General features: G+C 35.9%; 1 long non-coding RNA gene across 1 annotated transcript; it reads left to right on the forward strand.

Annotated features, from left to right (window-relative positions):
• Nucleotides 1-5045: 5045 nt before the first annotated feature.
• Nucleotides 5046-26025, forward strand: LOC116551228. The gene is made up of 3 exons (XR_004268783.1): nt 5046-5056; nt 22577-22580; nt 25713-26025. It is a non-coding gene; the product is annotated as an uncharacterized LOC116551228 (long non-coding RNA).
• Nucleotides 26026-26320: the final 295 nt, after the last annotated feature.

Below are 26320 nucleotides of genomic sequence, written 5' to 3' on the forward strand. Positions count from 1 at the left end.
GTTTTTTAAAGCATACTTTAAATTTGGGGGTACATGTGCAGAACATGCAGGTTTGTTGCATAGGTATACATGTGCCATGGTGATATGCTGCACCCATCAACCCATCATCTGCATTAGGTATTTCTCCTAATGTTATCCCTCCCCCAGCCCTCCACCCACCAACAGGCCCCAGTGTGTATTGTTCCCCTCCCGGTGTCCATACATCCTCATTGTTCAATTCCCAATTATGAGTGATAACATGTGGTGTTTGGTTTTCTGTTCTTGTATTAGTTTGCTGAGAATGGTTTCCAGCTTCATCCATGTCCCTGCAAAGACAAGAGGTCATCATTTTTTATGGCTGTATAGTATTCCTTGAGGAATTGCCACACTGTCTTCCACAATGGTTGAACTAAAGAAAAACTTTAGAGTATCTTCAAATTAAATTACAAATTGAGTTGATCCCAGAAATCTGGCCACTTGGTAGACCTTAGATAAGAAATGTTGGAAGATAGATAGGTGCAGGTGTATTTACCTAGAAGAGTAAAGGGGGTTGCTAGAGGAGAAGAGGAAGCACGCCAACTAGTGTGGGGATCTACTGACTCCAGAACAGTATCACATGGATATGGAGAGAAGGTCATCACAGATGAAATCCATCCTAAGTTAACTATTTTAGGAATGCTCAGTGTTAGTTGATGGGCTGTAATATTTATGTGTAACTATGTGTGCTGATCTGTGAAAAGTGGTCAATAAATCATTTAGACTTTTTGGGAAAACCTGAACTAGCTTTCGTGTAAGCATCATAATGCATGACGCAGCTTCTTCTGCATATGAGTTGAAATTCCTGTAGATGGGAAGAACTCACCAAATGAAAGTCTTGGAGAAAAAAAGATGGAGAGAGACAAGAACAACTAAGGTAAATAAAGAGAAATGACCTAAATTCAGAAGCTGTATATAAATATATGTAGGTGTAAGATCATATTTAACATTTATTTTCTTTATAATATTCTATTTCAAAACTTTAAAAATAGGCTGGGCATGGTGGTTCATGCCTATAATCCCAGCACTTTGGGAGGCTGACACAAGCTGATCACAAGGTCAAGAGATCGAGACCAACCTGGCTAACATGGTGAAATCCTGTTTCTAATAAAAATACAAACATTAACTGGGCATGGTGACATGCACCTGTAGTCCCAGCTACTCTGGAGGCTGAGGTAGGAGAATCGCTTGAACCCAGGAAGCAGAGGTTTCAGTGAGCCGAGATCGCGCTACTGCACTCCAGCTTGGCAACAGAGTACAACTCTGTCTGAAATAAATAAATAAATAAATAAATAAATAATTGTAAACCAAAAATTATTCAACCCTAAGAACAGAAACCCAAGTCATTTGTGACTTTACTCAATAAAAAATGTATATGCAACAAAACGTCAGTGATTGGTGATCCAGGGGTGATTCAGTAGTTTAAAAACATTATCTCAAATGCTTCTTTATCTCTGCATTCTAACAACATTGACTTTTCATCCTTTGATAGGACAACAATATGACTGCTAAAAATCTAAGCATTGCACCCATATCCTGCCAACATGGATGACGTAAACTCTGTCTCCATGACTGTCTTCTTCATTAACAAAGAAACTACTTCCCGAAATCTCTCAGCAGATTTCTTTTTCTTTTCTTTATAAATATAACCTTTGTTAAAACCAGTTCTTTAATTTTTGAAATGTTTTTATTTATTTTTAATTGACAAATAGTTGTATAGATTTCTGGGGTACATGTGATGTTTTGATCTATGTATACATTGTAGAAAGATTCAGTCAAGCTAATTAACACATTCATCGCCTCACAAATATTATTTTTTAGTGCGATATGAATGTTAAAACCTGCTATTTTAACATTTTTGAAATATATAAGACATTATTTTTAACTGTGGTCATGATGCAGTGCAATGTGTCAGTGAAGCAACATTTCTCCATTCTGAGATTTAGTCCTATTTAATTAACATTTTTCCTGTTCTTTTCCCTTTGCCTTTCTCTCAGCCACTAGTACGCACCTTTCTACTTTCTGTTTCTATGAAATCAATTTATTTTAGATTCCACATGTAAGTGAAATGGTATAGTATTTGTCTTTCAGTTATTTCAATTAGTATTATGCCCTGCAGTTTCGTCCATGTTGTCAGGAACGACAAAATTTCCTTCTTTTTTGAGGCTATATACTATACTGTTGGTAGGGATGTAAATTAGTACAGCCATTTTGGCAAATAATATGAAGTTACTCAAAAAACTAAAAATAAAATGGCTCTATGATTCAGCATCCCCACTCCTGAATATATATCCCAAAAGTTAAAATCTGTATGTCAAAGATTTATCTACATTCCCATGTTTATTCCAGCATTATTCACAAGGGCCAAGATACAGAGGCAAACTAAGTGTTCATCGACAAATGAATGAATAAAGAAAACATGGCGTGAATACCTAGAAAACTCATATCACTACTGTTACAACATTGACTATGTGACCATCAATAACAGAAAGGGAGGTTAGGAAAGGAGTCATCTGGCTTAGGCAATTTTCATGATGAGAATAGGCAAGTGTAGTTATGTGAGTGTGTCTGCCACAAAGATCCTCTAGTATGCTTATGAAAATAAAATTAGAAATACTTCAGACTGTTAAAACATATGAAATTAGGCCGGGCGCGGTGGCTCAAGCCTGTAATCCCAGCACTTTGGGAGGCCGAGGCGGGTGGATCACGAGGCCAAGAGATCGAGACCATCCTGGTCAACATGGTGAAACCCCGTCTCTACCAAAAATACAAAAAAATTAGCTGGGCATGGTGGTGCGTGCCTGTAATCCCAGCTACTCAGGAGGCTGAGGCAGGAGAATTGCCTGAACCCAGGAGGCGGAGGTTGTGGTGAGCCGAGATCGCGCCATTGCACTCCAGCCTGGGTAACATGAGTGAAACTCCGTCTCAAAAAAAAAAAAAAAAAAAAACATATGAAATTAATCTGATGCACTGTATTAATGCACCCTTAGGTAATAAACTTAAATAAAAACCGAACATTACCTATATATGTGTGTGTTCCAAGCACCGTCTCTCTAGATTCACTCCCCTTCATCCCCACTACAGGTAAACACTCAGTTGAATTGGGTGTTTGTTATTTCAATTCACTTGTTTTTATCTTTATTGAATACACTACATATACAAGCACACACAATGTGTGTATGTATACTGTGTATGTTAAAATTCAAACAAATGTATATCTACATATCAAGAAAAAATAAGAGTATGATAAATTTCTTAGATACCAGTTGGGCAAATGTGATAGAATCTGAGAATACCAGTGGTTAATTAATCTAAGCAGAAACAAAAAAACACTCACATGCCTCCATTGGGAGTACAAGTGATAAACTCATTTTGGAGAAAATTTGACACTATTAATTGAAGATGTACATAAATTGAATCCTGCAATTCCAGTTCTGCTATAGGCACTAGAAACGTTTCCCACGTGAGCAACCGGAGGAAGAACAGTACTAATCCTCACAGTATTGCTTATTATAGAACCATTTGGAAACAGTCTTCATTCTTTCAGGTGAAGAATGAATAAATAATAATGGATAAATAATAATTCATATACAAATGCAGATAGCTCTATCTCGTCCATTTTCACTGCTTTGAAAATGAATGAAATGGAGCTATCTACAATTGTGTATGAATCTCACACGGAGAGTATTGAACAAAATCCAATTGTACAGAATTTAATACAATATGCTTTGTAACATTTAAATACATCAAAGTGCTATTATGTATCAGTTTCATAGCAAACAAGTATGAAAGAGAAGGCATCATCTAAAGTAGTTTAAGAGAGCTGTGATTGGGAAGAAGTGATCAAAAATGTTATATTTTTTTTTTCCTAGAAGAGATAGTGTAGTTAGGAAAAGCATAAAAGAGATGAGGAGAGGAAACTTATCCCTAGATAGTCACATATTGTTCATTCTGATAATTTGCCAGACTCATATATGGACGGGTTGATATGAGTACATGTCACATCTTTTCATGGGGACTATAAATCAGCAAGGAGTGAGCTCACATGTGCGCACACACAAACACACCCATATTAATTTACTGGGTTTTTTTTTAGTCAGCATTATCAAAAAGAATGATGATCCCTATGAACAAATGGAGATGTAGCATATTTGGTGGGTAATAATTTAAATATAAATTAAATACCTAAAATTGTATTTTTATGCAAATTATTTTGGTCCTTATTTCAATTACCTTTTACTTGGGGAAAAACACTCGAGACATCGTTCAAAATAATAATGTATTGAAATACTTTATTTTTGGAGCAATTTATGTTTATAGCAAAACTGCGCGGAAAGTACAGAGCTGCCATGTACCTTCTGTGACCACCCATGTACATCCTTCCCCATTATCAGCATCCCCCACCAGAGTGGTACAGGTGATACACTGATGAACACATCATTATTACCCAACATCAACCGTTCACCTTAACATTCACTCTCAGTGTTGCTTGAGCTATGAGTTTGGAGAATTGTACAATAGTACAATTGAAATTAATGAAATTAATTGTAGTATCAGACAGAGTAATTGCACTGCCCTAAAAATCCTCTGTGCTCTGCCTGTTCATCCCTCCCTGCCTCTTAATCTCTGGCAACCATAGACCTTTTTACTCTCTCCATAGTTTTACCTTTTTCAGAACATCATAGTCAGTAGTAGGAATCATACAGCATGTAGCCTTTTCAGATTCGTGTCTTTCACTTACTAATATGCATCTCAGCTACCTCTATGTCTGATCAGACTTTTTAACACATTTCTTTTTAGCACTGTATACTATTCCATTATCTGGATACACCACAGTTTATTTATCCGTCCTTTTACTAAGGACATTCTGATTGCTAACTGTTTTTCATAATTCTTTGGTTTCATCTGATGGTTCTTCTGTTTTGCTTGCTGTTGGTCAGGCTGGCATTATGGTCATGCCTGGCAGTGTGGCACAGGCTGCCAGTCGGGAACTCAGTTCTAACTGAGGGACAGTTTCCTTGGGTTTATGGAAGTCCCTCGTGTGGTTGCATGTACTTCCTCACTGGGTGATTTTAAAGACCTCTTCTGAGTTCTAAATATGGATTTTTGAATCTTTTAATAGCCATACTATATTATCCCTTCAGAAATGTCTATACTGCTGCATCCTAGAATCTCAGTATTATACTGTGAGGCAGGTCTTTCTCTGCATTTGCCTGAGAGTTAGTAGCTGTGGAATAAAGCTGTTACAATTCATAGAAGATTTTTGTCTCTCCAAAAGACTCTATGAAGCATATCCTTAGGAACTTTAGCGCACACATTCTAGGATGTAACCACCATTAGTATTTCGGAATTTGTTATAAAGAGTAAGATAGCCACACACTTGACTTCATCTTGATCCTAAGCATTTTTTTAAAAAAACTGGCAGCACCCTAGATTTCATTTCTTCCTCAAGGCTGTTTATTACTTTGAGTATTTTTTTTTTTTTTGCCAGGTGAAAAGCCTGGTAACAACAAACAGTTTTATTTTCCAACCATACAAGTTATGTTGGAGAAATTTCCAGAAGATTCGCCTGTAAACTGAACCGTTCCTTTTTCAGGTCATTCTTTACATATGTTTTCTAACAGACAGTGAACATAAGCCAAATGACAACTTTCTGCCTAGAAACCTTTTTTATTTTTTTGGTGACAGCATCTCACTTTGTCGCCCAGGCTGGAGTACAACCATGCGATATCAGCTCACTGCAACCTCCTACCGGGTCCAAGTGATTCTCCTGCCACAGCCTCCCAAGTAGCTGGTATTATAGGAACCTGCCACCACGCCTGGCTAATTTTGGTATTTTAAGTAGAGACAGGATTTCACCGTGTTAGCCAGGATGGTCTCTATCTCCTGACCTCGTGATCTGCCTTCCTTGGCTTCCCAAGTGCTGGGATTACAGTCGTGTGTCACTGCTCCTGGCCTGGAAAGACATTCACATTCAAAAGCCCATTTGGAACTTTTTCCATCTTTATTTCTTCATGCTAGTATATCACATGATTACTATTTTATCAAAACCCCAATATCTACTCCCCCATTCTCTTTCTAGCCTTCTCCCTGCCCAGCTGTAACTGAGATCCAAAGTCAATGCCTTTTTCTGTTTGTCTGTTTGTTTAAATTTTTGTTACAGCAGCATCCTACACCCAAGTGCTAATTTCTGGTTCAATTATCGATTATATAACACTGCCCCCTGCCAGCTTGTCTACTTAAAACAAGAATAATTCATGGAATTTCATGATTCTATGGGAAGATCAGGTGGCTTTCTTCCTTCGTTTGGTGTTGGCTGGGATACATAGATGCCCGGAAGGTCTCAAATGTCCTGAAGGTCCCAAAGAGGGCTGGAGTTTGGAGTGCAAATTCATCTGCGGGAGGAAGTCTCAGCTGTCTTTAATGTGGGTCTCCCCATGTGGCTGCTTGACCTTCTTCACACCATGGTGGCCTTTTTGAAGAATTACTGCCATGAAGACTTTACCTGTAGATCTCTCTGGACATACTGTCTGAAATTAGAGAGTGTAAATTATGCTGCTTAGCTTATTCAACAAATCTAAGGACAATATCAAATTTGAGGGAAGAGGAAATAGACATCACCTTTCAATAGGAAGAGTGGCAAAGGAGTTTCGCCAATTTTATTTCACCACAGAATAATCTGTCTGCAAACTTGGGAACCTCCTAGACCTAAAAAACAAACAAACAAAAAAACCTTGATGGGCTCTTGTGCTACAAACTATTTATACTTACAAATTTTATCTTAATTCAGGTTTAATTTACATTAATAAAGTCTGAAGTTGTTATATAAGGCCACTTTTACCATTATTGCCTGTCCTGGTTTTGCAACTAAATTCAGTTTTCCTATTTTCACCAAGAGTGAAACGGTAGCATCAGTGCCCCGACGTTTCCAAGCAGCGCATCTTTTCCTGAAGCCATCTGTAACCCTAGATTCCATTCTCACCATGCTCTAAAGAAAAAGTGTGATTTTTAAATTTGAATTTATATTTTTTGCTTATTACCTTTTTTCTTCCCTGGTCCTTTGTGAGAAAATATTCACAATCTTGATTTTCTCCATTGGTGTATTTATTCCTGGCAAAAATATGAAAGAATAAAGCATTTTGAACCACAATCTGAATGTATCCAAATATACCTAGCTAATATTTCCCAAAGAAAAGTTATCTCACATTTTATCTAAATAAACAAGATGTGTCCCAATATATTCTCAACACAGAAATAGGAACTCGCCCTCCAGGCTGCCTTCTTTCATTGGAAGAATCTCCTCCCATTGCTTTATCAAGATGAAGTGCTTAGAGGGAGAGGCTTTTGGCTCTTATTTGCTTCTAAATTCCTTGAGTAATGAGGAAGCTAATTATTTTTTCTGAACTGTTTCTCCTTTCTTCAGATTATAATTTCAATAAATCAGCCATCCTAATGGTTACATTTGTGTTTCATAATACATGCCATTCAAAGACAAATTTTTCACTTATTCTCTTTAGCTCAGTTCTAAAAGAAATATATCAGGAAAACCGTTTAGAAAATTATTTTTGTACTACGGAATGAATGTACCTTTTACCACTAATAGTAAGCAATGATGACTAGTGTAATTAGAATGGAGGTAACAAATTATGCCTTATGGTTTTTCTAGTGTAGGGAATATTGACCATTAAGAAAAAACATGAGAAAAAACTAAAAGTAGGAAAAGTTTTCATAGCCACAAATTGATTGGAAAACAGAGATTGGAATAGTCAAAAGACAAGGCAAAGTATGGCAATTTCTTTTAATGTGCATTATCTATTTAGGAAACAACTGGACTGTGCATGTTAAGAGACTGAAAGCTCCACCAACTTTTAGAATGTCAGCATCTCTATGTCTGCTTGCACGGAAATATTCTATACATTCACTATAGTATCTGAAACATACTAGGCACTTGATAATTATTTTTTAATTAATTAATTAGGGGTTATACCCAGTCTTTGTAATCTATCGTGTCTCACAGGGTACCTCACAGAAGATCAATTGCTGTCATATTTCATTGTCTAAAGGACCTAGAATCAGGTTATGTCAGCTTAGCTGACTACCATTGCCCTAATGTTTAATTCCTTGGATCAGATTCTCATCCCCTGCAGCTATCATCCCAATAAAGAGGAACAATGCCTTCATTTTTTCTTATGCTTGGCGCTCTGAGTGAGGTGTTTTATGCTAAGAGACAAGCTGTGTTATTGCCACCATTATGTGGGCAATATTGTATTGGTTCCTGCCAATACACAAAATATCTAAACCCAGATGCATGGAAGGTATTTTTATACCAAACGAGATTGTTTTGTCAATCTTAAAAGAACCTGTAAAAACAGAAACTCAGATCTCAAGTCAATGAGATCAAAATCTCTTTAAATAATTCTCTACTCAACATATTGGTTCATCAGAGAAGTGCTTTGTAAGATTCTTCTTGAGACTATCAGTAGCAGTTATTGTATCTAATGGATTTAATTACAATAGCTGCATGAGTCATAACTCTGAATTTGGGGTGACAGAAATGTTTGGTTATTGAAGATGCAGTGATAAAAATTGTTTTTCACATTGGAGAAGGTTAAAATATTACTGTTGATAAGTAAATATCTTATTAGTTTCATATCTATTTTCCAGTTGAATAAAACGTTCATTACCTTTTTTACTTCACAACTTTTTAAAGGAGTTCTAGAAGTATAAATATATATATATATATATATATATATATTATATATAAATATATATATAATATATCTATTATATTATATATATCCTCTCTTCCAGCCATCCTCCTACCTCGGCCTTCTAAAGGGCTGGGATTATAGGTGAGAGCCTCTTATCTACTAGAATCTCCTTAATTGGAATTTCTTCACAAAGGGAAACTCAGGTTCTATACTACAACTTCTTTCTTTATTAAAATTTTGGATTATAAAGTGAGCAAAATTCCAATCTCCCTTATCTCCACACTTATTAATTATGCAAAACTATTGATTTTTCCCCACATTTTAGTCAAGTAAACTAGGAGTATCATTTATAAAGGAATATGATTTGATACCATGATATTTCAAAAGTCTTATAGAGGTAACTTTAAAAAATATAGACCATATTGCTATGTTTCAAAGGTTGACAAACTGTTGTCTGTGGACTAAATCTGCACCATCCTATTCTCACTTCTGCTTGATTTTGAATGGTTTTTGAGCTGAAAATGTAGTTTTTTAAAACAACTTTACATGGTTACATTTAAAAAATGGTTAAATAAGTATGTGCATAAAAATCTACAATTTGTTATCTAGGCCTGTATATTCTACAAGATTACTATCTTGCTCTTTCTAGATAAATTATGTCGACATTTGTTCTATGCATGTAATATATATAATTGACCTAGTTATGAAGGATATCAACATATCTAATCACAATTCCTTCATTTTCAAATAATAATAGGAAAATTCACCACCTAATTTTTCAATAATCACAGAACTAGCCTTTTCATATCACTTTGAAATTTGCTATAGCATAGCAAGAAATTTTATATCAGTGTAATAACAATAACAGCATATTAAGTTAATTAAGCAATTTCATACATATTCTCATATCATTACTAAAAAAAAAAACATGAGTTAAACAGAGCTATCTCTATAAACTAATTTTATAGGTGGAAAGAAAATTAGTCTCTTTCAAAGAGGTTAAATAATTGACCCAGGGTTGTAAGTCTTGTAATTATTAGCACTCTTCCTGCCACACAGATACTCTTTACTTGACTTCATGATGCCTACTGAAATTAAATTGAAATCTTAGTTCACTTAATTATGCAAGAAAAGTAATCATAAGTTAGTTATGCGTATAATACTAAAAGTCAAAAGATAATGAATATAATTACCAGTGTTTTGCTGGAATTAATGAATAAATCACAACAATCAGGTCACCTGGTAGACAACCTAGTAAAATGAACAGTTATCTACATAACATGTGCTGTAGAGGATAAAGTACATTAATTGATTAATTAAACAATCTAAAAGTACTGACCTCAACTCTACAAATGAGAACAAAGCTCTTAAACCGGCCACTTATTTTCATTAAATCTTTGACAAAGTTTAACAATATAATTTTTGCAAATGCCTGTCCATTTATTAATGACTTCTTTGTTAAATTTCATTTTCATTAAGCAATTCCAAGTCAAATTAACAATTGGTTTGTATTTCAATAATAAGTAATTGCCTTACATGATACCAATGTTGTTATCACAATTTACATAGCCACAAATTTAGAACATTTACTTTTAATTTCTTAGGGAAATTAGTAATGAAAAAGACAGCATGTGGGATAGCAAATGGGAGGTGAAAGCTCATCAATGTGAAAAAGAAGTATTAAAATTAAAATATAAATTAAGTTTGTATTTCTAAATGTTAAAATATGTGTTATATATATATTTCATTGGAATAATATTCTAAGGTTGCATTGAGTCATGAAATCATGTTTAATTTAAAAAAATAAACTTAATGCCTATTTTCTATGTAGAATTAAAAGCCTATAAAGGCACTACTGTGAGTTGTTGACTTTTTATGTTTATATCAGATAATTTGTCAAGACATTTGAATATTTTTTCAGAAAACACAAGAATTTGGTGATAATTTCAGGAACTTTATATCTGATTATTTCTCCAGTTGTCTTTGGAAATGAACAATTTAGTAGGAAATACAATTATTAAATCACAAACAGTTTCCTCAAAATTCAGTAAATGATATGACATTATTTTCTTCACCTTATTATTGTGACAGTACCTTTACATTTTCATCCTTCCCCTCTTATTTGTTAGTGTTTCCTAGTGTATTTTCCTAAAGTGCTTTCCACTTATTTTTCAGGCACTTCTTTAGTATCTCTTTTGCTTATAGCTTCTTTAAAGTTTTTCTGTTGTTAGAAGATAGTTTATAGTTCCATGTTCTCTGTAATGTTAAATCTAATATTTTTAAAATCTTCTGCATTCTGAAAGAGCATTTTAAGATTATTCTTCTCATTACTCATTACGTGTTATTCATTGTCATTTCTGTTCTTCTTTCTGTAAAACACACTTTTAAATTCTGCATCAGATTTTGAGTTTTCTTGTCATCTTACTTTCTTATTCAGTTCCATCTCCATCTGTAGACTTTTCATAATATATTTATTTCTTGTTTCATGTTTTATTAATTTTTTCTTGAGGACAAAAAGAAGATGACTTAAAATAGGTTCCTAGGTTTATCCTTCCAACACATTGATATCCTCTCAATAGCAAACAGTTTGATAGCAATCTCATTGCAAAATCCACCATCATTCCGCCTTATTTTTCTTCTTTAATTATTTTGGCTGTTCCCTGCTCCCATGTATTCAGATCCATTGCCAGTCTAAAATTGCCCATCCGTCTTCTCAAGTTTTCTCTTTATATCTTTCTTTCAGTCCTTAAGATGGAAGACAAATTACATCAAGAGCCCTGAGTCCACTTTCCTCCCCATCACCTATATCTGGCATTTCTCCCAATGCTCTCTCTCCCCTCCTCCCCACCCCCCCGTCCCTTCCCTATTTCCCCCAACAGACCCCAGTGTGTAGTGCTCCCCTCCCTGTGTCCATGTGTTCTCATTGGTCAATGCCCACCTATGAGTGAGAACATGTGGTGTTCGATTTTCTGCTCTTGTGTCAGTTTTCTGAGAATGATGGTTTCCAGGTTCATCCATGTCCCTACAAAGGACATGAACTCATGGCTTTTGATGGCTGCATAATATTCCATGGTGTATATGTACCACATTTTCCCTGTCCAGTCTATCATCGATGGGCATTTGGGTTGGTTCCAGGTCTTTGCTCTTGTAAACAGTGCTGCAATGAGTATTCGTGTGCATGTGTCCTTATAGTAGAATGATTTATAATCCTTTGAATATATACCCAGTAATGTGATTGCTGGGTCAAATGGAATTTCTATTTCTAGGTCCTTAAGGAATCGCCACACTGTCTTCCACAATGGTTGAACTAATTTACACTCCCACTAACAGTGTAAAAGTGTTCCTATTTCTCCACATCCTCTCCAGCATCTGTTGTCTCCAGATTTTTTAATGATCACCATTCTAACTGGCGTGAGATGGTATCTCAATATAGCTTTGATTTGCATTTCTCTAATAACCAGTGATGATGAACATTTTATCATATGTTTGTTGGCCTCATGTATGTCTTCTTTTGTAAAGTGTCTGTTCATATCCTTTGCCCACTTTTGAATGGGCTTGTTTTTTTCTTGGGAGAATTTCTTGAACCCAGGAGGCAGAGGTTTCACTGAGACAAGATCATGCCACTGCACTGCAGCCTAGTTGACAGAGTGATGTGAGTGACTCTGTCTCAACAAATAAAAATTTTAAAAAGGTTTAGATATAATATTTTAAGCTTTTACTACATGCTGCCTCTGCAATTCATAGTACAAGCTTCAGTAGTATTCTACCTTTAGTGACATGCAAGAAGGTAAACAGAAGTATTAAATCTTAACAAAGGTAAAGAATTCCAAAACTTCCATTTATTCCTTTCTTTCCTTCCATTCTTTCTTCTATTCTCATATATGCTTCTACTTATTTTGTACACAATTTTTTTTTTACTAAAAGTGATTGTGGTCGACATACTCTAAGGTGATCTCCAAAAAAACACATCATTGTATAATTCTCTGTCTTTGAATACAATCTAAAGACATAAAGTATAAAATATACAAAATATACTTTTTTAATGGTAGAACCTAAAGATTGCTTCTAGCTAATAGAATATGACACAAATAAAAAGATTTGCAGGTGTAATTAAGTCTCTCATCAGTTGACTTTGAGCTTATCTAAAGGAAGATTGCTTGAGTGAGCCTGAACTAATCAGGTTATCCCTTATGAAGAGAGTACAGTCCTTTCTTGCAGTTACATAATTGAAGTATCAGAAGCTATCTCTCTCTATTACTATATTTTAAGAAGCCAGCTGCCATGAATTCTATAGCCATAGAGTATGACACCTGTCAAAAACCTGAAGAATTCAGAAGAAAATCCTTCCCTAGTCAAGCCTACAGATGAGACCACAGCTCAGCCAAAACTTGATTTCAGCCTGTGAGACCTGACCCAAGAATACAGTTTAGCCATGGCCAGATTCTTAGCCTATAGAAAGTAAATGATAATCAATGAGTTTGTTTCAAATCGCTAAGTTTGATGATTTGTTACACAGCACAGAAAACTAATGCATGGACGAATTAGCTATAGATTCTATTAAATTTTAATTAAATATTAAATTATATACTAAAAATTAATTATGTGCAAAACTAACTTAGTTAATGTTTTGAAAACTACACTAATATTTTTATTCCATAAATATTATAAAGGCATTTTGTGAACATTCAATATATTTAATTCTTACAAGAATTCTGTAAGTATACAGATTACTACATTTTGCTCTTTCCTCCTTTATTTGAAGAAACTGACATTTACTGAGTTTGGGCACATAGCTTCAGAGGTAGTGGCTGATCTAGGATTAGGGCCCAGATCTGTCTTATTTTTAAGCCTATTTCTTGCACATTGCCTCCACTGATGCTCATTCAATGACTGTTATAGGGAACACAATGCCAATGCATCTGCAGAGAAAATTAATTACACAGTTAAGGAAAATACAGTAAATGTATTTATTTTGCTTTGTCTTCTGATTTTTGCATTTTAATAACATTGTGCATTTTGAAAGGAAAATTCTAGGTTTCTTTAGAATGGAAGAAAATAAACTCATAATGACAAAATGTTACTTATCTAAACATTTTGAGGACAGAATAAGACTGATATTGTTGCAGGTCCAGTTTATCTGGCAAGAATGTTTGCATTTGGGCTGGCAGTATGCCTTTCAGAAAGTCTGAAGCGCTAAAAATAGTGCAAAACTGGGACACTGCTTAGAATACAGTGCAGAAGAAATATTCCATTAGTTATCACAAGCAAAATCGCTATTTCTAATGATAAGAAAAAATCAGTTAGGATGACCCAAATAAGTTATCTGAGAATAGGTCTATGCCTTAACTGTGCTACTGTGATTAATGATTCTTGCTTTATTCTAGCATAGCTCTCTCCTTAAAGAGATGAAAGGTAACTTAGAACTTCATAAGGTAAAAAATAGAAAACAGTTTATTTTTCATCAGTTTTTAGAGTTTGCAAATCACTATTCAAGTCACATAACTCTTAAAAACTAAAACAGGAATATCATGTATGTTATGACACAGTAATATACCCTGAGCATATTGTGATTCATCCTGTGGAAATTATCACAGAATAAAAGGAACTGAATGGAGGTAGAAGCATTTTAACTCAATGGATTCGAGGCGATACATATATAGATTTGATCTTGGTTTTTGTTAGTCAAAAGGTACTGGGTAAAATAGTGACCAGACTGTATCTATATGAGCTACTTCTACTACTATCTATGAATTTAGTGATGTTGAAATAAGGTTGTGTAAATTAAAACATTTTAACCAAAGTAAAATACTATGTAAATGCAATAAATTATTGTTGTCAAATTAAACCTTCAGCATACTGGTGTTTTCTTCCCCCCCAAAGAGATTCAGAATTATATAAATCACTTATTTCCATTAACTGGAATTGTATCTATAATCTTTTTGCTTTTGATATCTCTCCACAGTATATTATGGCTAAAATCCCCTCTGGAAACTCCAGTGACACTAAAATCTTAAATTCATAAAAGTATCATTTACTCTGTAACATATAGTTTCCTGTATGATAATTAAATATATGTTGTTATTTCCACTTTGAAATCACAGAAAACTAATATACTAAAAATTTTATGTTCTAAAAGCATAAAAAGGTGACCAATCCTGTTAAATGTTATGATTCCTGAGGAACTAAATAGATGAAACAAGCAATGACCTAAAAATGGGCATCATAATAATATGATAAAAGAGAATTAGCAACAGCAAGTGATAAAATGTCACAACTATAAAAGCCTTTTTTGCTTTCGTCATCATTCCCTATAAGATCTACGGCTAGTTTGCTACTGTGTCCACAATCCACTCTCAAAAAGCTAAATAGAAAAGTCACTATCCACCTATTATTAAAGTAATTAAATTAGAATCAACAATACACCAGACAATAACCAACGTATATTTTTCCAAACAAAAATTACCTTTCCTGTCCCTTGTCTTGACAATACACAGCATCAAATACTCTCACAACCCCACTCTATATTTTAATTTACTGAAAACGATTGGTGAGCATTTTTCACCTGACCTAAAACAGGCTTTTCCTGGCGAACTTCATCTGTCTCTTCATTCATCTTTTGTAAACTTTGTGTTTTCCTCCTGCTGATTTCATAAATAACTTCACATAGAACAAATGTTTACATTTTCCTCACACTCAACATTCTATCCTTCTTCTGATGAAGATAGAGTACCTTAATTTCCACTTTTGAGAGTAAGGACAATTCAAGCCTAATTTTTCCTTTTTTGATCTCACTTTTTCCAATATTCTCCAGAACTCTTCTCCCTCATAAGTTTTACTCTTATGTAAAGTCAGATTTGCATCATCTCAACTTAAGGAAAAAGGCCCTAGACTTTCTAATTTAAAGCAGCATCTGAGTAAGTTTTAGAACTATGCTTTTTTACAGAAAACAAAAATAGAAAACTGCAAAGCCTTTGGAAACTAAGTTTGATAGTCAAGCCATTTCTGAAATATGGAAATGTTTCCACTGAAATGTGGTAGATGAAGCTCAATCAAGCCTCAGTTTTGATGGCTAATGTATATTTCAACTTCTGAATCAGAAAAATTCTGCTAATTTGCAAAAGATGGAGAGATAATACATGACCCTTCTATTCCTGCCTCTATTTGAGAGGTCCAGAGGATATTGACTAGAAATGAAAGGAAACCTGAAGCAATGCACAGAGTGGGTATTTTAACCTGTCAGTGTCTGTGAGTATGTGTTTGTGTTTTCTGGACATTTGGTCAGAATTGCAAAAAGTGAGCATTAACTCTGCAAGAAAACATCAAGACCTATCTACAGTGGTTGCCTGCTGGAAGATGAAATTAGGTTATAAACCTTTCTGAAATTTGAACATCTGATTTCCTACCAACACCAAAGTACATATCAAACGGGGCCAATAACAAAGCACAAGCAAGAATTAAATCCCCAACATTTATTATACCTTTGCCTGTCAATTTTTTTAATGTAATATTTAATATGCTTTTGCCATGTATCTCTTTTAGACCTGCCCATAGGCCCTTGGTTGTGTTACTTGCTAAATCTTAGACCCTTCCTTATCCAATCACCTGTGTTGTCTTCTATTTTACCTCCAGAAACATGTCAAGCTAGCAATATGTCAACCATCTATAAAACAATACTTTAAAAATAGTAGTCATTAAAATTATGTAAATTCCATCCATTTCTACTAGTTCTTGCTGATTTTAAGGTGTTTACCTCTTGCATAAATTTTAAAAATTATACTAACCTACACCTCTTGAATGTACTTTGCCTAAGCTAAGTTAAAATATGTTACTTGTAAAGAAGCCAAATACCTTCTCTGTCTCTCTAGCATGAATCATGCTTCACATTCTTCTTACTGTAAAATACACTTTCTATTAGCAAATGCAGGTAGTGGAAAAGTCTGGCTTAATAGTTACAGCAACAAGGGTATTATTTGGCTTTCTTTCCCCCACCCCACTTTTTTTTAGACAGAATTTTGCTCTTTTTGCCTAGGCTGGAGTGCAGTGGCATGATCTTGGCTCACTCCAACCACCACCTCCCAGGTTTAAACAATTCTCCTGCCTCGGCCTTCCAAGTAGCTGGGATTACGGGCATCTGCCATTATGCCCAGTTAATTTTTTGTATTTAGATGAGATGGGGTTTCACCTTGTTAGTTAGGCTTGTCTCAAACTCCTGACCCTGGTCAGCCACCTGCCTTGGCCTCCCAAAGTGCTGGGATTACAGTTGTGTGCCACCGTGCCCAACCACTGTTGGTTTTCTTAATCACTAGAACAAATATAGGAGCTCTTTATCAGGGACACTCAGTTGCTCAAAATATTTGCAATCTCAAGGTTTTCCTTCTTATTATTATTTTTTTTAACCATACTATACTTGGTATAAGAGCTTTTCCCTCCAGTGACATATTAGGTCTACAAAGTGCCTACAACAGTTCCAGGAGATATACACAGTAAATGGTTTCACCTGTTCCTTATATCTCCTTGTATTAGTCCATTCTCGTGCTACTAAAAAAGACATATCCAAGACTGAGTAATTTATAATGCAAAGATGTTTAATTGATGCACAGTTCCACAGGGCTGCGGAGGCCTCAAGAAACTTAAAAATATGGCAGAAGGGAAGCAAACACATCCTTATTCAGATGGTGGCAGGAGAGAGAAATGCAGAGTGTAGGTGGGGGAACCCCTTATAAAACTATTAGATCTCATGAGACCTAACTCACCAACTCACTTTCAAGGAAACAGTATGGAGGTAACTGCCCTCATGGCTCAATTACCCCCAACTGGGTCCCTCCTATGACAAGTGGGAATTATGGAAACTACTATTCAAAATGAGTTTTGGGTAGGAACACAGGCAAACCATATCATTTCATTGCTGGCCCCTCTGATATCTCATGTCCTCACATCTTAATACACAGCCATGCCTTCCCAAGTGTCCTGAAAAGTCTTAACTCATTTCAGCATTAACTCAAAGGTCCAAGTACAAATCCAAAGCCTATACACCCATTCCAAATGTGAGAAATTGGCCACAACAAAGGGGCTACATGTTCCATCCAAGTCCGAAATCCAGCAGGGCTTTCAAATCTCAAAGCTCCAGGTCTCAGTTGACTCCCTGTCTCACACTCAGGCCTTGTTGTTGCAAGAGGTGGGCTCCCATGGCCTTCAGCAGTTCCACCCTTGTGGCTTTTCAGGGTACAGCCCCCCTCCTCGCTGCTTTCATGGCTAGCATTGAGTGTCTGCAGCTTTTCCAGGTGCACAGTACAAGCAGTAGGTGGATCTGACACTCTGAGATCTGCAGGATGGTGGCCCTCTTTCTCAAAGCTCCACCAGACAGTGCCCCAGTGAGGACTCTGCATGTGGGCTCCAACTCCACATTTTCCTTCCTCCCTGCAATAGCAGAGGTTTTCCATGAGGGCCCCACTATTGCAGCACAATTCTGCCTGGACATCCACGCATTTCCATACATCCTCTAAAATCCAGGTGGAGGTTCTCAAACCTAAATTCTTGTCTTCTGTGCACCTGCAGGATCAACACGGCATGGAAGCTGCCAAGGCTTGGGGCTCACACCCTCTGAAGCAACTGCCTGAGCTGTACCTTAGATCCTGTTTGCCATGGCTGAAGCAGTTGAGACACAGGGTACCAAGTCCCAAGGCTGGACCCATACCAGGAAACCATTTTGTCCTCCCAGTACCCCAGGTCTGTGATGGGAGGGGCTGCTGTGAAGGTATCTGATAGGCTCTGGAGGTATTTTCCCCATTGTCTTTGTGATTAACATTAGCTGCCTTGTTACTTAAGCAAATTTCTGTAGCAGGTTTGAATTTCTCTCCAGAATATGAGGTTTTCTTTTCTAGCGCAAAGTCAGGCTGCACATTTTCTAAACTTTTTTGCTCTGCTTCCTCTTGAACAGTTTGCTGCTTAGAGATTTCTTCCAAATGATACCCTAAATCATCTCTCTCAAGTTCAAAGTTCCACAGATCTGTAAGGCAGGGGCTAAATGTTTTCAGTCTCTTTGCAAAAGCATAACAAGAGTCACCTTTACTCCAGTTTCCAGCAAATTCCTCATCTCCTCAGCCTGGATTTTATTGTCCACATAACTGTCAGCATTTTGACTACCTCAGCCTGTGGATTTTATTGTCCACATAACTGTCAGCATTTGGGTCAAAGCCATTCAACAAGTCTCTAAGAAGTTCAAAACTTTTCCATATCTTCCTGTCTTCTGAGCCCTCTGAGTCTCTAGGAAGTTCCAAGCTCTCCAACATTTTTTGTCTTCTTCTGAGTCCTCCAACCTCTGCCTGTTACACAGTTCCAAGATCGCTTCCACGTTTTCAGGTGTCTTTACAGCAATGCCACACTCCCAGGACCAATATACTGTATTAGTCCATTCTCACACTGCTAGTAAAGACATACTTGAGACTGGGTAATTTATATTAAAAAAAAAAAGGTTTAATTAACTCACAGTTCCACAGGGCTGGAGAGGTTTAGAGAAACTTACAATTATGGTGGAATGGAAGTAAACATGTCCTTCTTTACATGGTGGCAAGAGAGAGAAATGCAGAGAAAAGTGGTGGCAGGGGAATCCCCTCATAATACCGTCAGATCTCATGAGAACTCACACTATGATGAGAACAGCATGAAAGTAACCACTCACACAATTCAATTACCTCCCACTGGGTCCCTCTCACAGCACTTGGGGATGATGGGAACTACTGCTCAAGATGAGATTTAGGTGGGGGCACATCCAAACCATATTACTCCTTTTTCTTAATTAAGCGTGAGAAAGATTATCTAAATTCTTCTAGCGTTTTACTGGTCAGATTTAAATCACATGGCCATCATTAAATCAACTTATAGCAAAAGAAATGGAACTCTCTGATTGGCTTAGAATAACTAAGACTCATATCTTATGGTTTGGAATGGGTTTCTTTGGATGAGAGTGGACACTGGACAGCATTGGGACTTTTTTTTTTTTTTTTTTTTTTTGGAGAAAAGGTTGGGGAGGATGGATGTTGATCCAGCCAACAACAAGGCCTCATTCTCCTTTCCATTAATCAAAATTTTATTTCAAATACACATTGCTGCACGAAAATATCTGTATCTGAAAACTCTGAAAGATGATAATCTATACTACTTATATGAAGCTTAATATATAATGCATTGTATTTTCAGTTATAATTTAATATGCACATATTATTATCTCTTAAAATAGATATGAGCTCTCTAAAGGCAAGAATGTCTGTCTTTTCTAATTCTCTTTCAACCTAAGATAATATTCCACACAGGAAAATGAAAAAAGTAAATGCACTAATTAATTGATTGAATTTAAGAAGTGTTTTATATAAATTTATTTTGTGTTTTAAAATTACTTCTCCATATTTCACTGACATTTCAGGAGCTTAAACTTTTAGCATGAATAAAAGTAAACTGAATTGAAGAGGACAAATGGATACCTGAGAAGAAGCTATCTAAAAGTCATACTTACTGTAGAAAAAAATTAAAAAAACAAAAAAAACAGTTTATTTACTGAGAAAATTTAAATATGGGAACATCAAAAAAATGTACAATAGAAAGCTTTGCAATATGTTACAAATTAACACAACAAGTTGCTGCAAGATTTGTCAAATCATATTATTTAATAATTACAGAAACAACCCACTCAATAAATTTAAAAACACAATTAACAGTGATTTTGTTTTCTGTGATGCTTTCAGGAGAGCAACCAAAGCATTAGAACTATCTCAGCTGGTACTAATCCCTTTAGGTGATCTCCTAAAGGCTGACCTTGTAAAAACACATATATTTTTCACTTTTTCTTATAATTTCAGATCTAGCAAAACTTATCTGATTCATTTTTCTCTAGTGAATATACCTGCCAAAGTAACCAGGAATAAATTAGCCAACTAAATCAAAATACAAATCTTTGATGTGATTTGGGCTCACTGCAGACTCTGCCTCCTGGGTTCAAGCGATTCTCCTGTCTTAACCTCCCAAGTAGCTTTGATTACAGGCCCTCGTCACAATGCCCAGATACGTAGTGCTTTTTTGAGTAGAGATGGTGTTTCACCATTTTGGCCAGGCTGGTCTAGAACTTCTGACCTCAAGTGATCCATACACCTCAGCCTCCCAACATGAGAAAATTTTGTGAACCGTGGGAAGATGGAGGACCAAGATGAACATGGTTACTTATAGAGAAGATCTGAAGTGAGCAGCGGGAAAAAGAAGAACCAAATATTTACATATTATATATTTAAAGTCCAAGAGAAACATTTCCTGATGCATTAGGGTAATGGTTATAAAATATGTTCGAATATAACACTTTCAAATGAAAACCTATACAGATCACACATACACAAAGCTAATAAAAGAAGAAATATTATGCTTAATGTTAGGCTATGATCCTGCTTTCTTCTTCCATTCATTAAAGTACCTCCTAAGAACTGAGGATCTCCTGACACATGGAATAGTTCAGTTTGCAAAGTGTGTAAATTCCAGTGAAGCAGGAAGACTCCTGAGATAAAATGAACTCAGTTATAAAAGATAATATAGGTAATTTTGGCAGAAACATAAATCACAAGAGGCTACTAGAATTTGAAAGAAAACTAAAATATTATCAGTAAAAGGTAAATGAAAATTCAATAAAGATCTCCTATTTGCCTTTTAATATATCAATAAAATCATATGTCTTGTATTTGTATTTAAATATTTTTTTTTGAGACAAAGTCTTGCTTTGTTGCCCAAGCTGGAGTGCAGTGGCACAATCATGGCTCACTGCAACCTCTGCCTCCTGGGTTCAAGGCATTCTCCTGCCTCAGCCTCCTGAGTAGCTGGAATTACAAGTACATGCCACCATACCGCCTAACTTTTTTGTATTTTCAGTAGGGACTGTGTTTCACCATGTAGGTCAGGCTGGTCTTGAACTCCTGACCTTGTGATCCACCCGCCTTGGCCTCCCAAAGTGCTGGGATTACAGGTGTGAGTCACCAGTCTAATGTTCTCTGATATAAATGCATTAAAGCAAATGTCACATGGGGCAAAAATAAATAAATAAATACCAGGGCAAAATCCATAACGTGATTTTGCCTACCTATTAACCAAGGTTCCCTGAAGTTTTTCATTAATTCTGAAGAACTCCTGCTATTATAGTCTGAAAAGGAACTGAGAAGACTGAGTATTCCAAGTTAGGAAGAGTTAATGAATTTATTTGCACTATGATACTGTTTTCATAGAATATAAAATAATAAAAACGGCTACATGTATGTATTTTCTAGTACTATAACATATATTTCAGGCTAGAAATAAAAATGTGAACAAAAATATTCATATGTATGAACCACAAACTTATAATTCGCAATGTGTGATTTAGATCTATGTTAAAGCCAGCATTGTAGAAAAAGTGGGCAAAAATATACGGACCAAATTAGATGTAAATATTGGGTACAGCAGTGTAACCAAAAATTAGAAAGATGACAGGTTTACTGAACTATTGAATAGGAAAAGCAACTGAAATTAAAAGTGGAATATTCAAGGGAGAAATCAGCAAGGTATTCAAAAGAAGCTGAGAATTACCCATAAGCCTAGGTTGAAAGGACAAATTAGAGTATTTATCCTTAAATAGCTAATTTTCTCAGAAAGAATAAAACTTTTACTTTCTCCTGTTAAATTGGCTTCCTGGTCATGAGTCCCACGTTGGAAAGAAATGCAACAGCCTTCAAAATAAAACTAACTAAGCATAGAATTGTAATTCTGTAGAACAAGGGTATTTCAAACTGTGTGTGAGTTGTAAAGCTTATGAGTAAAGGTACATTTATCTGCCAAAATTTCAGTGTTGTGTTAAATCCCTAACATTCAGCGCTGGAAGATCTCAGGGGACTGTTATAGACTTTAATCAAAAGAACATTTTGCAGTTTGGTTTAAAAGGTCAAACTGGCTAACTTATCCTTATGCGAGGGTAGTTTAGTAATGGTCTAGTAACTTGGCTCGTGGTTTGTCATGACCTAGATCATTCTGTGGCAATAGGAAATTGATGTGAATACTTTTAGTCTTAACCATAAAAAAAAGCATTAGCCAGGCTTTTGTGTCAACCACAATATAGCAACTCAGAGAAAGTCTAAGAAGTTGCAAATAGGACAGATCTAAGAATATTCAAGTTGTCCTTTCCATAAACGTCTGAATGTAACACAAAAATGTAAACAACAGTCTGCTTCATGTAGAATGAAAAAAATTTGAGAGCAAATGCAGAAAGGTGTTGGTGCATTTGGCTACTGTGTCTGTATTCCTATAAGCCTTGAATATTTTCTCCAATGTGGAAGACAAGAAGCGACCTTTCACACCTCCACTATTTGTATTTCTAAAATGACTTTTTCACAGATACTTGAGGCAGGAATGGATAGTAAATGAGTCATCCAATTATACGGTTAATTAATGAAAACATTGGTACCAGAAAACTACGGAAAATGGTTTATTGTTTTAAAGAACAATGTTCTCAAAAACCGACGTGGGAAGGGAGAAGTCTTGGCTCAGGTAGTTCTTGATTCACTGCTTATGTGAGTATAGTTAACATAACATCTGAGTTCTTTCTGTGGGTCATTGGACAGATAGTGCTAATAAATGAGCTAGCACAAAGATTATTAGATAATCAGGACATTGCTGAAATCAGGTTAATTCCTTGCAGTGCTATATGTAAAAGCAAGGTACTGGTTTTGGTTTCATTTTCTTTTGACTTTTTTAAATTATATTTTTTAATTGACACAAATTTTAATGGTACATATTCATGGGGTACATAGCAATATTTCCAAACATAGAATTTATAGTGATCAGATCAGGGTAATTAGCATATCCATCATCTCAGACTTATATTATTTATTTGTGTTGGGAATATTCATTGTCATCCTATAGCTATTGGAAACTACATACTACTATTAACTATGTCATCTTACGGTGGTATAGAATACTGAAACTTATTCCTTCCATCTAGCTTTAACTTTGCATTCTGTAACAAGTCTCTCATTTTGTAGGTGTTAGTAACAGTGGTTACATGATTTTATTATCTTTTTACAAATGCTTGGAACATACAGGTGGATAAATTCTTCAGATCAGCACATCATGGTAGTTTTAAAGATATGTCCACAGACTCTCTGATATTTCTTTCCTCAAGACCTGGAACTTAACTCCCTTCCACTTGAGGGTAGGCTGGTTTCAGTGACTTATTTCTAGAGAAGAAAATATCATCTTATTCCAATGATGGGATTCTAAAAATACTTTATAGCTTCTTATGTTGACTTCTCTATCCCTCTCTTTCTGTCTCAATGTCTGGCTCTGGGGGAAGCCAGCTGCCATTATGTGAGGATGCTCTGCAGCTTACAGAGAGGCAAGGCAAGGAACTGGGGCTTGTCAGGATTTGTCTGACCTTGCAAACAAGTATTGCCCTCGTCAAGCCGTGAACAGATTGTAGCTCTGACCAACAGCTTGATTTGAAGTTCATGAGAGCCCATGAGCAAGAACTTCCCAGTTGAACTGCTCTTGAATTCCTGATCCCCAGAAACTATGAGACAATAAACATTTGCTATTTTAAGCCACTTATTTCAAGTAACTTGCTATGCAGGAATAGATAATTTATGTGTATACAAAATGCAATTAGGTTAAAACTAATACTGTACATATATGCATATTTATATAATTTCCAAAGACTGTATGTGAATAAAGAGGAAAAATGTTCAAAGGTTCAAAGACAGTGATAAGGCTGGGCGTGATAGCCCACGCCTATAATCCCAGCATTTTGGGAGGCCAAAGTGGGTGGATCACGAGGTCAAGAGATGGAGAACATCCTGACCAATATGGTGAAACCCCATCTCTGCTAAAAATATAAAAATTAGCTGGGCATGGTGGTGCGTGCCTGTAGTTCCAGCTACTAGGGAGGTTGAAGCAGGAGAACTGCTTGAAACTGGAGGCAGAGGTTGCAGTGAACCAAGATCCCACCACTGCACTCCTGCCTAGTGACCGAACGAGCTCTGTCTCAAAAACGTAAATGAAAACAAAAGACAGTGATAAAATATTCTTAATCTTCACATTAAGCAAAGGAAGTATTTACCTGATTTTCATTTAAGAAAATTAAAGAGGTTTTTGGATTTAAAAGACTCTTTTAATTTGCTGGACCCTGAAGGCTGAGTTAATTTTAAGTAGGAGAATGATATAAGAGTGGTTATCTGTAAAGCGAACAGGTTACTTTAGTCTTTTTTTTTTTTTTGTACATATTTAACTAGGCCATCAGGGTTAAAAGAAAATGTTTCAATAACAAGAGCAAAACAATGGGAAAAAGTCTATCTAAATATATTTTAAAACACGGTTTTACATGACTGCTATTGATGGGTATACTTCATTCCAAATTCTTTTTTACTGTTATTTTACTAATATTTTGCAGTTATACAAGATTATTAATGACCCATACCAAGGCGAACAATTTTAGTTGCATGAATATATCACTGGGAATCTAGGCACTGGCCTGTTGAGCAATCTGGAGAGAAAGAAGAAGACGGAAAGCAGAGACTGAAGAACCTTTTCTCCTTCCTTCTGCCATTTCTTTCTTCCTTTATTTCCTTCCAGAAGCCTGTCACATAAAGTGGCCACAATCACATCTTGTAGAGCAGACCTCCATTTATCTCTGTGACATAAACAGGAAACTTTTGATTGAATAGAAACAAAAGTCAAGCATGTGATTAAAGGAATCATTTCTAGTAATAAACGCACATTGCTAGGATGAACACCACCTAAAACCACCATCTATAATATTGAGTTTCAAAACATAATATTAAGTTTTAGAAAATTCTTTTATAACCTATCATCTCTCTTAATCTATTAAATATTCTCATTCTTCTAAAAAATAATAGCAGCTCCTCTTGTCAGGCACATTCTAGCTTTTTAGTGCAAACTGTCTTATTTATTCATTACAAAATCTCCTATGAGATTGATATGATTTGGCTCTGTGTCCCCACCCAAATCTCATCTCAAATGGTAATCCCCACTTGTGGAGGGAAGGACCTGTAATCTCCATGTGTTAAGGGAGGGAGGTGACTGGATCATGGGGGTGGTTTCCTATGCTGTTCTTGTGATAGTGAGTGAGTTCTCACAAGATCTGATGGTTCTATAAGTGCTTGACAGTTCCTCTTTCACTTCCTCTTCTCTCCTGCTGCCTTGTGAAGGAGGTGTCTGCTTCCCCTGCACCATAATTAAAAGTCTCCTGAGGCCTCCCCTGCCACATGGAGCTGTGAGTCAATTAAATCTCCTTTGTCTATAACTTACCCAGTCTCAGGTGGTATATTTGTAGTGGTGTGAAAATAGACTAATACAGAAATAGAAATTATAACAACTTTTTAAGGATAAACCTAAATGTTAAAAAATAGGGCAAGATGGAGCCAGGCATGGTGGCTCACACCTGTAATCCCAGCACTTTGGAGGGTCAATGCGGGCAGAACTCCTGAGGTCAGGAGTTTGAGACCAGGCTGATCAACATGGAGAAACCCCGACTCTGCTAAAAATACAAAAATTAGCTGGGCGTGATGGTGAATGCCTGT

The sequence above is a fragment of the Sapajus apella genome, unplaced genomic scaffold, assembly GCF_009761245.1.
Source record: "Sapajus apella isolate SASKATOON/1434 unplaced genomic scaffold, GSC_monkey_1.0 scaffold9, whole genome shotgun sequence".
Taxonomy (NCBI): domain Eukaryota; kingdom Metazoa; phylum Chordata; class Mammalia; order Primates; family Cebidae; genus Sapajus; species Sapajus apella.